The sequence below is a fragment of the Aquarana catesbeiana genome, linkage group LG03, assembly GCF_042186555.1.
Source record: "Aquarana catesbeiana isolate 2022-GZ linkage group LG03, ASM4218655v1, whole genome shotgun sequence".
NCBI classification, from domain to species: domain Eukaryota; kingdom Metazoa; phylum Chordata; class Amphibia; order Anura; family Ranidae; genus Aquarana; species Aquarana catesbeiana.
In genome coordinates, this window is record NC_133326.1 from 599,208,034 (window position 1) to 599,223,990 (window position 15,957).

Genomic DNA, 15,957 nt, shown 5'->3' on the forward strand with positions numbered 1-15,957 from the left:
TGTCCTGGGGCCAACTGAACTCACAATTACTTGTACAGACCACAGCAGACAGACCTCTGTTTACACACACACACACACGTACACACATTTTTTTATGCTGGTAGGTAACAGACTTTTCTACTCAGGCTCTTGCTCCAGCGCTTGCTGCTTCCTTATGAACTAAAAAACTTGACTACCTAATGTTGTCATGTACATAGAGTGTATTTACTTGATTTAAAGAGGAACTGCAGTCTGCTCACATAATTTGTAATAAAAACATCTCTGCCATTTTGAAGCTTCCCTCCAACCACTTTGCATATTATTTTATATATACTGTGATTCTGTACTTGCCAAATATGCTGCAGAAATCTCCCTCCACTAAGTCTGGCTGATCATTTTAACTGTGGGCAGCTGAAGCTGCTGCCTGTTCACTTCCTGGATTTACACAGACACACAGAGGTACACCTCCAGTTCTGCAGCTATCATTGGCCCTCTTCTGACTTATCCCCCCTCCCTTCCTAGTAAACTTTCACGAGAGTTATGCTGCGTACACACGAGCGGACTTTACGGCAGACTTGGTCCGGCGTACTGGATTTTGTCGGACAATTCGATCGTGTGTGGGCTCCAGCGGACTTTGTTTGCTCAAAAGTTGGACGGACTTAAGCTGGCCATACACCTATAGATTATCTGCAGATTTTCTATGGTTAGTTGGAAAAAGTGCTACAGATTTCTCCATGTTCGCTAAACTGTGTGGATGGAGGAAACTCCCACTTTTTCCATTTAACCATAGAAAATCTGCAGATAATCTATAGGTGTATGGCCAGCTTTAGATTTGAAACATGTTTTAAATCAATCCGTCGAAATCGAGTCCGGTTGAAAAGTCCGCTCGTCTGTATGCTAGTTCGACAGACAAAAAGCCACGCTAGGGCAGCTATTGGCTACTGGCTATGAACTTCCTTGTTTTAGTCCGGTCGTACGTCAGATGTGGTGGCTGCATTAATTTTCTTTTTTAAGCTTTTTTCCCTCTTTTTTTTGAGCTGGTGATCTTGTCAGTAACACAACTCCTGCATTAGAGTGCCCCCTACTCTGGATGAATGAGCACAGGGGGCAACTTTGGACAGCAGCATTATCAGCATTGGGGGAGGCTGAAGCCAAACTTCAGCTTCAGCTCAACTTCAGCCCACATTTTATAAGCAGTTACAGCAAACAGGTTTTTTCCCTTTTGGATAAAGATTTTACATAAACAAAAGCTGATCATTGTAAACACCTCTGTCACGAGTAAATGGTTTGTCTCATGACTGTAACTGATACCAGGACCCAGAGGCATAACTACAACCTTCAGGGCCCCAGTGCAAGAAACCATGAAGGGCCCCCTCTGACTCCCACTCCGGGGTCCTTTCTCATGTTCTGCGAGGGGCCACCTCCTGCCATCTTGAGGCCCCCGCATGGTGGTGGAACGCCAGAGCCCAGTCACAAGTGCGACCTTTGAGACCCTGGTAGTTCTGCCACTGACCTTACTATTACTGGGGTGGTAATTTTGTGGTGGTGGGGGGATGGGATGAGTGGTGGTGGTGGGATCAGCGGCGGTGGTGGGGGGTGGGATCAGGGACAGAGGGATAGTGGGGAGGATGGGATCAGAGACAGAGGGATGGGATCAGGGGCAGTGGGATGGTGGGGGGATGGGATCAGGGACAGAGGGATGGTGGGGGGGAAAGGGATCAGGGACAGAGGGATGGGGAATTGGATCAGGGACAGAGGGATGGTGGGGGGGATCAGGGACAGAGGGATGGTGGGGGGGATGAGATCAGGGACAGAGAGATGGTGGGGGGGATCAGGGACAGAGGGATGATGGGTGGGAATGAGATCAGGGACAGAGGGATGGTGGGGGGGATCAAGGACAGAGGGATGTGGGGGGAATGGAATCAGGGACAGAGGGATGGGGAATGGGATCAGGGACAGAGGGATGGTGGGGGGATCAGAGACAGAGGGATGATGGGGCTGATCAGGGACAGAGGGATGATGGGGGGGAATGAGATCAGGGACAGAGGGATGGTGGGGGGGAATCAGGGACAGAGGGATGGTGGGGGGTGGGTTGGGATCAGGGACAGTAACACTCACGTGCTCTTAGTTTCAGGCTGGGTTCACACCTATGCGAATTGGATGCGGAAACCGCATCCAATTCGCATAGCAGGAGAATGTGACCGACTCTCTATGGAGCCTGTTCACATATCTCCGGGGCGACTGCAGAGCGCACTGTGCGTCTTTGGCTTAGTTTCAGGGCCAGATTCAGGCACAGATTCGGCCCTGATCCGCGGCTGGTTTAGGTGTGAACCTAGCCTCAGTCAATTCCCCCTCCTTGCTCAGACACACAGTGCCTCCAGTAATGCCTCTCCTGACATGGGGACACTGCCTGCACATCTCCTCACTAAGGGGAGAGCTCCTCCCCCTTCACTGGACTGGCCCATCAGCTGATCAGCTGACTTTCTCATTCCCTACAGTTTCTTCCTCCCGACATGGATCTGCTTGGAGGAATGGGTGGAGCTGCTGTACCAGTCAGAGTCAGTGAGTGCTAGTTCAGGGACTGTTTACATGACTGTTTCCTGTAACTAGAAATGGCGAGCGGCGTGCGGCGACCCCCTCCCGACAGCTATGTGTGGGACGTAATTGCCTAGAATAAATGATCCCAGCCCCCTTCACACCTATACGCTCCCAGCCCCCCTCACACCTGTACGCTCTCAGCCCCCCTCACACCTGTACGCTCCCAGCCCCCCTCACACCTGTAGTCTCTCAGCTCCCTCACACCTGTACGCTCCCAGCCCCCCTCACACCTGTACGCTCTCAGCTCCCCTCACACCTGTATGCTCTCAGCCCCCTCACACCTGTACGCTCTCAGCCCCCTCACACCTGTACGCTCTCAGCCCCCTCATACCTGTACGCTCTCAGCCCCCTCACACCTGTACGCTCTCGGCCCCCCTCACACCTGTACACTCCCAGCCCCCCTCACACCTGTAGTCTCTCAGCCCCCTCACACCTGTACGCTCCCAGCCCCCCCTCACACCTGTACGCTCTCAGCCCCCCTCACACCGGTACTCTCTCAGCCCCCCTCACACCTGTACGCTCTCAGCCCCCTCACACCTGTACGCTCTCAGCCCCCTCACACCTGTACACTCAAAGCCCCCCCCACACCTGTATGCTCTCAGCCCCCTCACACCTGTATGCTCCCAGCCCCCCTCACAACTGTAAGCTCTCAGCCCCCTCACACCTGTACGCTTTCAGCCCCTTCACACCTGTATGCTCCCAGCACCACTCACACCTGTACGCTCCCAACACCACTCACATGTGTATATATGACGTGCACGCAGGGCCAATGCTACCACTAGGCAAACTAGGCAGCCACCTAGGGTGCACTGCTGCCTAGGGTGCCCAACCACTGGTCTTCCTACTCTCTTCTCTCTGCAGCAATCAACAAAGTATCAGCCACCGCTCCGTTCGCACATAGTGTCAGAGGTGCAGCGGTGGTGGAGGACTGTGTCTGTGTCCCATCTCCCGAATAATTGGAAGCAAGCAAACATTCATTGATGGGCGCTGGTAGGCTGCATTGATGGGTGCTTCATTAAAAGGTGGGCTATACATAGGGGGTGCAGCCAAGGGGGGGGGGGGAATTAGGTTTCGCCTAGGGTGTCAAAAATCCTTGCACCAGCCCTGCGTGCACGTACACACACACACACAAGACATGTACACATACAGAGACAGGTACACGCATAGGCATGTATACACACAAAACATGTACACACTCACAGGCATGTACACACACACACACACACACACAGGCATGTACACAGTCACACGCACAGCCCCCCCCCTGCACAACAGCCCTTACTTGTAAGGTGGTCCTAGTCCCAGCTCTTGTTTCCACATGCAGAGGGGTGCACATGCAGGAAATGGCCAGAGGTGGCAGCAAAAGAGCCCGATGTCAGCTCATGACAGAGCAGCAGCCTGCCGACTCACACACATACAGGAGCATCCACAGAGCTCCTTTGCACCCACCCCTGCCTTCTCAAATTCCTTCCCGTCGGCCGGGCCCGTCCAGACGCTGGGGCCCCTTACAAGTGTATGGGCTGTACCCCCCCTGATGGCGGCCCTGGATCTACTGCTCCCTGTCATTGGGAGCACTGATCTCTGTCATGTTGTAGTGAGCCCATCCCCCCACAGTTAGAATCACTCCCTAGGACACACTTAATCCCTTGATCGCCCCCTAGTGTTTAATCCCTTCCCTGCCAGTGTCATGTATACAGTAATCAGTGGCTATTTGTAGCTCTGATCACTGTATAAATGACAATGGTCCCAAAATAGTGTCAAAAGTTTCCGATGTGTCATAATGTCGCAGTCATGATAAAAATCGCAGATCGCCGCCATTACTAGTAAAAAAATAATAATAATAAAAATGCCATAAATCTATCCCCTATTTTGTAGACGCTATAACTTTTGCGCAAACCAATCAATATACGCTTACTGCAATTTTTTTTTTACCAAAAATATGTAGAAGAATACATATCGGCCTAAACTGAGAAAGAAGTTAGTTTTTTTTATATATATTTTTTGAGGATATTTATTATAGCAAAAAATAAAAAATATTGCTTTTTTTTTCAAAATTGTAGCACTTTTTTGTTTATAGCGCAAAAAATAAAAACCGCAGAAGAGATCAAATACCACCAAAAGAAAGCTTTATTTGTGTGAAAAAAAGGACGTCAATTTTGTTTGTATGCAACGTCGCACGACACGCAATTGTCAGTTAAAGCGACGCAGTGCCGTATCACAAAAAGTGCTCTGGTCAGGAAGGGGGTAAATTCTTCCAGGGCTGAAGTGGTCAAAATAAAGGTAGGAAAGACTAAAAAAGAGAATTGCCATCACATCTGAGAATTGGCAAGCTAAAATGTAAAAGATGTTTGCTTTTGGGTTTAATAATGCTTTAAGCAGAAAGTAATTGGATTTTTATGGAAGAACCCTGGGGCCATTATAAAAAACAAAATTCATAATTTTTTTTTTTTTTTTACAGAGTTCTGAGATGGAAAAAAATGTAGAATTCTGAGTTTGAAAGTCAGAATTCTGAAATTAAAAGTCAGAATTGTGAGTTTAACCATCCAGTGGCATCCACCAGCACCACAGTGGCATACACCAGCACCGCAGTGGCATCCACCAGCACTGCAGTGGCATCCACCAGCACCCCAGTACTTCAGCAAGAAAGGCCAAGTACCAGTGGGGTGTCACCTCAGCCCCAAAGGGTTAGGACCCATGCCAGCCTTCCCTATTCCCTTCAGAACCCCTTGTGGCTTCCTCCTTATTCAGGAGAAGCTAACATTCCCCCTTTCACTGCCCAGCCAGAAGTCCAGGTGGACACGGAGAATTTTTCCCCAATCAATTTCTTTGATTTAATTTTTACGGATTTCATGCTGTCATCAATTGAGGCCCAGTGCAACCTGTATGCACAACAATTTATTTTGAATAATCCAACATCCTATTATGCCCGTTCCTACGAGAGAAGAGACCTAACAGTGGAGGAGTTGAAGGTTTTTTTGGGCCTCACATTTTGCATGGGACTCACCAAAAAAAATGAATTGTGTTCCTATTAGTCAATCCACCCCATTCACCACATGCCGATCTTCTCCCCTGTAATGCCCAGAACCAGATATCTCTTGATCATGAGGTTCCTACATTTCAATGATAATACCCAGTGCCCTCCCCAAAATGACCTAAATTATGACAGGCTTTTCAAAATTTGGCCACTACTAAATTATTTTTCAGAAATATTCCCTAAGTTGTTTACCCCAGACCAACACATATGTGTGGATGAGTCCCTTGTTAAATTTAGCAGTACGCTTAAAATCAAACAATTTATCCCCAGCAAAAGGGCCTGCTATGGGGTGAAGGTGTACAAATTATGTGACCGAGCCACAGGGTACACATATGCCTTCATAGTGTACGAAGGGAAGGACACCCAGCTGCCCTAATTGCCCGGACTACTTGGGATCAAGCGGGAAGTTTGTTTGGGACCTCATATACCCCCTACTTGAGAAAGGATACCACTTGTATGTAGACAACTTCTACACAAGTCTGCCCCTGTTCCACAACCTTCACCATAAGAAAACGCCAGCATGGGCACCGTAAGAAAGAACCGGAAGGGCTTTCTTCAAAGACTTGGCAATATGAAGCTGAGAAGAGGAGAGACGACAAGTCTGTGAAACAAGGAGATTCTGGTAGTGAAGTGGAGGGACAGAAGGGATGTCTACATGTTGGCTGACTTATTTGGAACTAACCCTGGACTGTTATTAGACCATGCTTCTGCCTAACAATTCTATACATACCTCTGCCTGATCTGGAACTGACCTTGGACTGTTTGACCATGTTTTTTGCCTTCCTCATGGACTGATCTTGTACCCTGCTACTGGACTAGTGGGATTCAACACTCCAGAATAGTTTTTCTAGATGAAGAAAACATTTTTTTTTTTTTCTCATTCCTAGATTAGGGTCTGGAGACTCGGAGGCTTCAAAGAGATTTGGGTGGGAGAAGCCTCTACCCCTGTCCCCATTCTGTCCTGAACTAGGCCCTACTTCTGCCTGTTGCCTGTAGGACTTACATCATGTCTCTGCCTGTCGCACTGACCACACCAAATGTTCCTGCCTACTACCAGGACCAATATTTTGGCACTGCTGACAATATCTCTGCCTGCACTGACCCTGGACTGTATATGGACAGTATCCCTGTCTGCTGCCCGGACAATTGTGTTTGCCGTTGCTGACCAAGTCCCTGCCTGCTGCTTGGACCAGTGCTATCCTCCTGTGAACAACTGCACTACTAAAACCACAGGTAATCTTTTGTTTACCCTTTGCTCAGCATAATGTATTTTGGGGTGCAATTCTTGGTATGTGCATGCTATGTGTCCCTGGAACACCTGACGGTGTTCCTTGGATGTTGGATCTCTGTATGTGGCCAGGCTGTGTAGAAGTCTCACATATTTGGGGTGTTAGCTTTCCAAAATGGGGTCATTTTGTGAGTGTTTCCATTGTCCTGGTGCTGCAGGGCCTCCAAAAGTGTAATAGGTGGTTAAGAAATGAGATGTGCAATTTATGCTCCTAGAACGCCTGAAGGTGCTACTTCAATGTTGGGCCTCTGTATGTGGCCAGGCTGTGCAAAAGTCTCACACATGTGTTATCGTTATACTCAGGAGGAATAGCAGAATGTATTTTGGGGTGTCATTTTTGCTATGTAAATGCTATGTGTTGGAAATATCTTATAAATGGACAACTTTGTGTAAAAAGAAAATGCATTTTCATTTTTTTCAACATTTTCCAAAAACTTCTGGAAAAAAAGGAACCATTCAAAAGACTCATTATGCCTCATAAATTATACGTTGGGGGTGTTAGCTTTCCAAAATGGGGTCATTTTGTGGGCATTTCCATTGTCCTGGTGCTCCAGGGCCTTCAAACGTGTAATAGGTAGTCAACAAGTTTGCTGTGTAATTTATGCTCCTTGAACACCTGATGGTGCTCCCTGCATGTTGGGCCTCTGTATGTGGCTAAGCAGTGAAAAAGTCCCACACATGTGGTATCGTAATACTCAGGAGGAGTAGCAGAATGTATTTTGGGGTGTCATTTGTGGTATGCACATGCCATGTGAGAGAAATAAGCTATTACAATGACAATTTTGTGAAAAAAAAATAAAATAAAAAATATCTTACTTTTGCAAAGAATTGTGGGAAAAAATGACAACTTCAAATAACTCACCATGCCTCTTACTAAATACCTTGGAATGTCTATTTTCCAAAAAGGGGTCATTTGGGGGTCATTTGTACTTTCCTGGCTTGTTAGGGTCTCAAGAAATGAGCTAGGCCGCCAGTACATTAGATGTGATTTTTTTTTATGATTTGCACCATAGCTTGTAGACTCTATAACTTTGACACAGACCACATAATAACCACTAATTTGGGTTATTTTTACCAAAGATATGTAGCAGTATAAATTGTGGCTAAAATTTATGAAGAAAAATTGCTAATTTGCTAAATTTTATTTTATCACAGAAATGAAGAAATGCAATTTTTTTCAAAATGTTCGGTCTTTTTTCATTTATAGCGCAAAAAATAAAAAACACAGAGGTGATCAAATAACACCAAAAGAAAGCTCTATTTGTATGACAAAAAATAATTTGGGTACAGTGTTGCATGACTGAGTAATTGTCATTCAAAGGGTGAGAGCACTGAAAGCTGAAAATTGGTCTGGGTAGGAGGGGGGTTTAGCAAGTGGTTAAAAACATTTTTTTTAACAGAATTCTGGGATTGAAAGTCAGAATTCTGAGTTTCAAAGTCAGAATTCTGAGATTTAAAGTCAGAATTCTGAGATTTAATGTCAGAATTCTGAGTTTCAAAATCAGAATTCTGAGAATAAAAGTCAGAATTCTGTCAGGGCTGGGCTCAGCCCTTCTTTCTCAAAGCTGGCCGCTCAGCTGTCGGCTAATTGTCAACTCGTTTCTCTCCACAGTGACTCACCTGTTGATATCCTGCTTGTCAGTCCTGCCTACTTAAGCCGTGCAGCCCAGATGATCTCTGCCTTCGCCTTGGTCACATCTCTAGAGACGCTCTCCTGTGTTCCTGTTAAAGACTTGCTTGGCTGACATTCCTTCTGGCTCCAGATCCTGCTTGTTGTTCTACTACGCTCATCTCTGGCCCCCTGATGTTTTGGCTTATCTAACTATCTTTTCCGTTTCCTGAACTTTGGCAATGTTTTGACTATGTTTACTCTGTTTACCTTTTTATTATTATTATTAAACAGGTGTGATTTAACTGAACTTCTGTTTCAGTCTGATTTATGGTTTCTGACAGTAGGTGAAGGCCATGAATTCAGAAGATGCAGTCAATCCACTTGTTGGTAATATTTTTTCCAGATTGGAAGAGCAAGATCACCACATGGATCAGTTTGCCATGGCATTACAAACGCTCCTGAGTCGCACGGCTCATCTGGAATCTCCCACTGTGGCTGCTCCGGTACAACCTGTGTTGCAGGCCGTTCCTGCTGCTGCTCCAGTCTCTGCGCAGGCACCCGCCTCGAGTATTACCTCTATAAGAGGTATGTCTGGTTCCGCTCCACTTCCCCAGTGATTTGGGGGCGATCCAGTCCAATGCAGTGGGTTTTCTCAACCAGTCACCATAAAAATCGCAGAACACCGCCATTACTAGTAAAAAAAAAATAATAATAAAAATGCTATAAATCTATCCCCTATTTTGTATAACTTTTGCGCAAACCAATCAATATACGCTTATTGCGATTTTTTTTTTTACCAAAAATATGTAGAAGAATACATATCGGCCTAAACTGAGGAAAAAATTTGTTTAAAAAAAAAAAATTGGATATTTATTATAGCAAAAAGTAAAAAATATTTCTTTTTTTTCAAACTTGTTACTCTTCTTTTGTTTATAGCACAAAAAATAAAAAACGCAGAGGTGATCAAATACCAGCAAAAGAAAGCTCTATTTGTGGGGAAAAAAATGATAACAATTTCATCTGGGTACAGTGTTGCATGACCGCGCAATTGTCATTCAAATTGTGACAATGCTGAAAGTTGAAAATTGGCCTGGGCAGGAAGGGGGTGAAAGTGCACTGTATTGAGGTGGTGAAAAGGAGACTGGTCACAATGAAACGTTTAAACCAGGATACTGTACTTTATTTTGCAGAGGTTAATATTATTATATCTGTTTCAGTATTTATTTTTCATGGTAATCGGTTTCAAAGAACTGACTGCTCCTCACTTTACTTTCACTTTCTTTTTGTTAGTAATATTGCAATTTAGACATATCCTGAGTTCCCAGATAGAACAGATTAGAATTTAAACACTTTTTGTAGCTGCTGACTTTTCATAAACACAGAACCTGGTGGAACTCTGCTTTAAAGTGAAGGAGGGCTTGTTTACGTGTAGTTTGGGCAAAGTTCACATTTAATTATTGGCATGTGCTACATGTTTTGATTTCTAATCTGTTCTATCCGTGAACTCATGACATGTCTAAGTTTCAATATTACTAATATAAAAAAGTGAAAGTAAAGTGAGGAGCAGTCGGAACTCTTTGAAACCGATTACCATGAAAAATAAAATAAATATTGAAACAGACATAATAATATTAACCTCTGCAAAATAAAGCACAGTACCCTGGGTTTAAACATTTCATTGTGACCGGTCTCCTTTTAAAATGGTTGTAAACTCTGCACAACCACTTTTACCTACAGATAAGCCTATATTAAGGCTTACCTGTAGGTGCTGGAAATATCTCCTAAACTTGCACGGTTTAGGAGATATTTACAATATGCCTGTGCGCCGATGTCATCAGCGCATGCGCACTTTAGAAAGGGCAGGACAGTGCCGTTTCTAAAGGGATCATGCCGTGACTGGCGGCTCCCGCACGCATGCGCGGGAGAGACATCACGCAACTCCAGCCAGTCACAGAGTTGGAATATGCGGCTCTGGAAGGAAGAGTGTTAGGCCCCTTTCACACATGCGGACAGTATGTCCGTATTTCATCCATCCGTTTTTACATGCATCCCTATGGGATAGTGGGTGTCAGCGGATGTACATCCGCTAACACCCGATGTCGTCCGCCTCCGCTCTCGTCCGATTCTGCGGACGGAAGAAAATCCTATTTTTCTATCCGTCTGCAGAGCGGATCGGAGGAACACGGACAGACGGTCCGTGTTCCTCCGATCCCCCATAGGGGAGAGCGGAGATCTGACAGGGCGGTCCCTGCACAGTGTGCGGGTCCCGCCCTGTCATCTGCCTGCTCAGCTGGGGAAAGCGGAGCGATCCCCGCTGAGCAGCGGATAAACACGGATCCGTCCCGTGTGAAAGGGGCCTTAGGATTACTCTTCTCTTGTGATCAGTCGAACTCCAGATGTATTGAAAAGCAGACAATTTATTTCAGATGTGTCACAAAAAAGGATGATGCTTACAAGCCAAAAGATGCAGTAAGAATCACACAAAGAGATGTACATCCCCCCCTCCCAATATCTACAATAATATAGGAATAACGCTTCTATTGGCTGAGGAAACTCAGATAGCGTGCCTGATACAAAATGGTACTTTATTTGGCTAATTAGTGTTTCCTGTACAGTCTTGTTCTACCATATAAGGTTAAGCCTAATCATCCTACAACTTACTATGGCAAACGATATAGCAAGTTAATACAACAACGTGCTAAAAATTAGTCTCAGGGTTATTGTTTTCCTAATTGTTTTTCTAATAGTCACACAATAAACATTTAAAACCTTCTAACATTCCCTCCTCTTGTGTGACTATTTTATCTCAACACATTTCGATGATAATATAAATACAATAAGTGCGCTTGCAATCAAATGATCATAAAAACTAAATTCATATACTGCTTGCATAAAAAATAAAAAATATATAAGTGCATATATATTGTGCATAGTTAGTGAATCACATACCACAATCAAACAGTGCTTGAAAATGGATAAATGAATGAATAATGAAACATGTGTATAGACATATAGAGATCAAAATATCCTGAGTGATGAAAACGAAAAGATAACTAAATAGAAAAGTCAAGTTCATCAAAAGAAGTTCAATAAAGATGCATTAGTCCCTTTCAAGGGAGGATCACTTATCCACAGGTCTTTAAAAATCACCAATATGAGTGAAACAGAAGAAAAATTGGTGTGGAGGGATATCCATACAGACAGTGACTCCAGGGGATACTACAGATGGACCCTTACCAGGAATGGTGGACCTCCCTGATAGCAAGGTCTTGTGAGCGTGCAGATACAGCCCTCTGCAGGGACAACTGGATGGTGGCGTCCGGATCAGCCGATACTTGCAGCGTTCCAATAAGGGACGATTCCAATGTGTCAACCTGGAAGGGGGCACCCACTTTCAGTGATATCAGCAATAGTGCAGGCAAACATCAGCAACCCTTCTGGCATCTGTAAAGCAACTCTTTTAGCTTCAGCTTGCTGAATCCTCCATATTGTCTTAGGAATTTCAAAGTTATAGTTTTGAGGTAGTACAGAAATGGCTTCCAGGAGTAAAGGATTCTGGGAGATTTCATCAGGTATTTGGTTGGCCACACGACGGGCAGTTGGGTGCCCTGATTTTACTGCTCCTGCCGCGGTTAAGGTTCCAGGACCAGAGAGAGGGTCGGCTCCATGGTTCTGTACTGGGCAAGGATCTGGTGTGGGAACAGTACAGAACATGGAGCCGACCCTCTCTCTGGTCCCGGAGCCTTAACCGCGGCAGGAGCAGTAAAATCAGGGCGCCCAACTGCCCGTCGTGTGGCCAACCAAATAACTGATGAAATCTCCCAGAATCCTTTACTCCTGGAAGCCATTTCTGTACTACCTCAAAACTATAACTTTGAAATTCCTAAGACAATATGGAGGATTCAGCAAGCTGAAGCTAAAAGAGTTGCTTTACAGATGCCAGAAGGGTTGCTGATGTTTGCCTGCACTATTGCTGATATCATTGAAAGCGGGTGCCCCCTTCCAGGTTGACACATTGGAATTGTCCCCTATTGGAACGCTGCAAGTATCGGCTGATCCGGACGCCACCATCCAGTTGTCCCTGCAGAGGGCTGTATCTGCACGCTCACGAGACCTTGCTATCAGGGAGGTCCACCATTCCTGGTAAGGGTCCATCTGTAGTATCCCCTGGAGTCACTGTCTGTCTGGATATCCCTCCACAACACTTTTTCTTCTGTTTCACTCATATTGGTGATTTTCAAAGACCTGTGGATATGTGATCCTCCCTTGGAAGGGACTGATGCATCTTTATTGAACTTCTTTTGATAAACTTGACTTTTCTATTTAGTTATCTTTTCTTTTTCATCACTCAGGATATTTTGATCTCTATATGTCTATACACGTTTCATTATTTATTCATTTATCCATTTTCAAGCACTGTTTAATTGTTTTATGTGATTCACTAACTATGCACAATATATATGCACTTATATATTTTTTATTTTTTATGCAAGCAGTATATGAATTTAGTTTTTATGATCATTTGATTGCAAGCACACTTATTGTATTTATATTGATTTAATACACAGATATTGGTGTTTTTTTGTTGCAGCTGCACCTTAGTTCCTTGCTAATTACTTTTTAGCGCAGGTTCTCCTTGTTATTATTTTACATTTCGATGATAGTCCCTGTGTTATACACTTTCGGACTGTATGTCATTAAGTTGGGCTTCAATGTCCACATAGGTCTCCTCAGAGGTAGTAAGGGCTTGATATATCGTTCTTGAGACTGCGGTTTCAATCAGTTTTTGTGAAAGTCCTCGAATACAGGGAATGCAGCAGCATCCACAAGTGACCAATATGGCCAAAGCCACAGCAATTGAGATCAAACATGATGTGATAAGTCTAGTCCACTTACCGAACCATCCTTCAAGCCAGTTTGTAAATGGATCATTAATACCTGAGTTTTCCGCTAATTCCGATAGAGCAGTCAGTCCTTCCAAGGCTCTGGTCGCAGTCCCTCCAGGAACTGTATCATTAGAGATAAAGGTGCAACACATGCTACCAAACATTTTGCATACCCCTCCTCTTTCAACTAGGACCATATCTAAGGCCATTTGGTTCTGCAATGCCATTAAAGATGTGGGGGCCAACTGTTCTGCTAGCCCTTCACAGCGTCCCTAGAATAGTTTACAAATCATTGTTGGTTATAGTATATATAGTTAATCCAGTCAACATTTTTATCTATAGTCACCCACCAGAGAAGAGACTTAAACCCAGCTGTCACCTGATTCCTGGTCCTAAACTCATCTGGAACCCCTCGTTCATCTATATAGATCTGACAGTCAAATGACCCTATGTTAGAGGTGTCCCTCCGATACCGTTGGTGACTCTTAGTCCATGGGTGTTCTGACAGGATCCTCAGGGGCAGAGCCAGCTGGACCATAGCGCAATTCCCTTGGGCATTGGCCAGTATCCTAGCTCGTGGTTTCTTATCCCCACAAATCCACCAGACATCAGCTCTCTAAATGTCATGTTCAACCCAGTCACCAGTGCCCATGTTAATCCTCTCCACACAGTAGTCATCGGGTAGTGACCCAAGATCCACCCCGCTAGGGTTCCCTGGGAGTGCAAAACAAGTAAAGTTGCCCGGATAAGCAGTAACCGCTGGAGGTATCTGAGGTCTCTGTACTGGGGAAAACAACAAACTCAACGTGCGACAGGTAGAATTTGTTTCAGGTTTATAGCTCTTATTATAGAATCGCAACATACATTTTAAACCTTTTGGATCTGTATTGTGATCTAGAGGAAAAGGGATAGTTGCTAAATGTAGTCTGGCTCCGGTACAAACGAAACAGTTTTCCTTTTTTAAAGTTTTAACCGTGTACCTCAACCATTCTAACCACTCATTTTTTTCTTGGTATCCTGTCTCCAAAGCTATGGCATCTTCTACTGTTAGGTTAGTAAATCTTATAGTTTTACTCAGAACTTCTATTTTAGTATGGCCTTCTTCTTTCCCTTCTGTGTCTACCTTTTCCTGTTTGGTTTTATTAGGTGGTAATACCTCGAGGTAAAATTTGTCTGAGGGGTCAGTTCCTGACACCCATGCTTCCATAGAGTACAACCGCTGATCTTCCTTCCTCTGCTCCTTTAATGTTATCAATAATTGGTTACAGTTCTTACTATGTGTGCAGGGGAAGTTGGCCACTTCTGTAATTGAATCTTTCCTTTATTCCACTCTTTTTAGGCCCTGGTACATTATACCCCGAATCTTAATACACTGTGGTCCACAGGGCCTGATTCCATGCTTGACATCCTGCCCTATTCCAGAGCCAGAAAATGTATTTATCTGCCCATAGAAATCCTCTAGCCCCAGTTGTATCCCTCAATCTGCAATCTGACAGAAGACTACCAGTATAGTGCTAGTTATTCCCTCTATAAAGGTTAGATTCAATGCTTTTCCTGTTTTTTCCCAACCCAAAGGTTCCTCTGCTCTTCCATAACGTATAACCCCTCTTATGGATGCCTCTCCTAGAGTCACCAGTAACCCAAGGATAATTACTGTCCCTTTTATCCTAACCAGCTACAGAGTTCCAGCGGATAGGGTAGGGGAGTTGGAAGGGGAGGGAGACTTCACTGGTTTGAGACAAGTCCCACCTTGTGTGAGACCTCCCTTTGTAGCCGGATTTTCTGAACCTCTTGCAGCCAACTGGCCCTATTCTGCCTGTCAAACCTTTTTGCAATGGGACTGGTGAATCCAGGTAGACCTCTCTGCAATCCTTATCGCAGTAGGGGTAGTTAGGAGGACTTTGAAAGGACCATCCCACCTTGGGGAGTACCACTGCTTTTTCTTATTACTTTTTGTTAAGACCCAATCTCCCACATGCACCTTTTCATCTTCTTGAATTGGACCTTCTAGGACAGAACAAAAATCATTAGTACGTCTTTGTCTTAACAACCTAGACATGTATTAGGCTAGTGTGAGCTCAGGCTCCTCAGTAGGTGTTTCATTTGGTTGTAAGGGTATCTTATATGGCCTTCCATGTATCATTTCAAATGGGCTTAAATCTTCTTTTGTGGGTGTGATATGCATACTGGTCACAGTTACTAGTAGGCAGTACATCCAATTTTTACCTGTTTCTTCCTCAGTTTGCTTTTTAGAATGCCATTATGTCTTTCCACCAATCCAGCTGATTGGGAATGATGGTATTTCATGTGAATTCCCATCACTTCTGTCAAATGTTGTATAATTTTATTTACAAAATGGGGTCCATTATCACTGTCTGTGCATCTGCACTTCCTGTCGGGAATGTCTCCACCCATTTGGTCAGGGTGTCTACGATTACCAAACAATATTTCTTCCTTTCACATTTGTCTAATTCAATAAAATCCATGCAAATGTGTTGGAATGGATATTGCAGTGTGGGGAACTTCCCTTTCCGTGGTCTTATACCTCCCTGAGCATCGT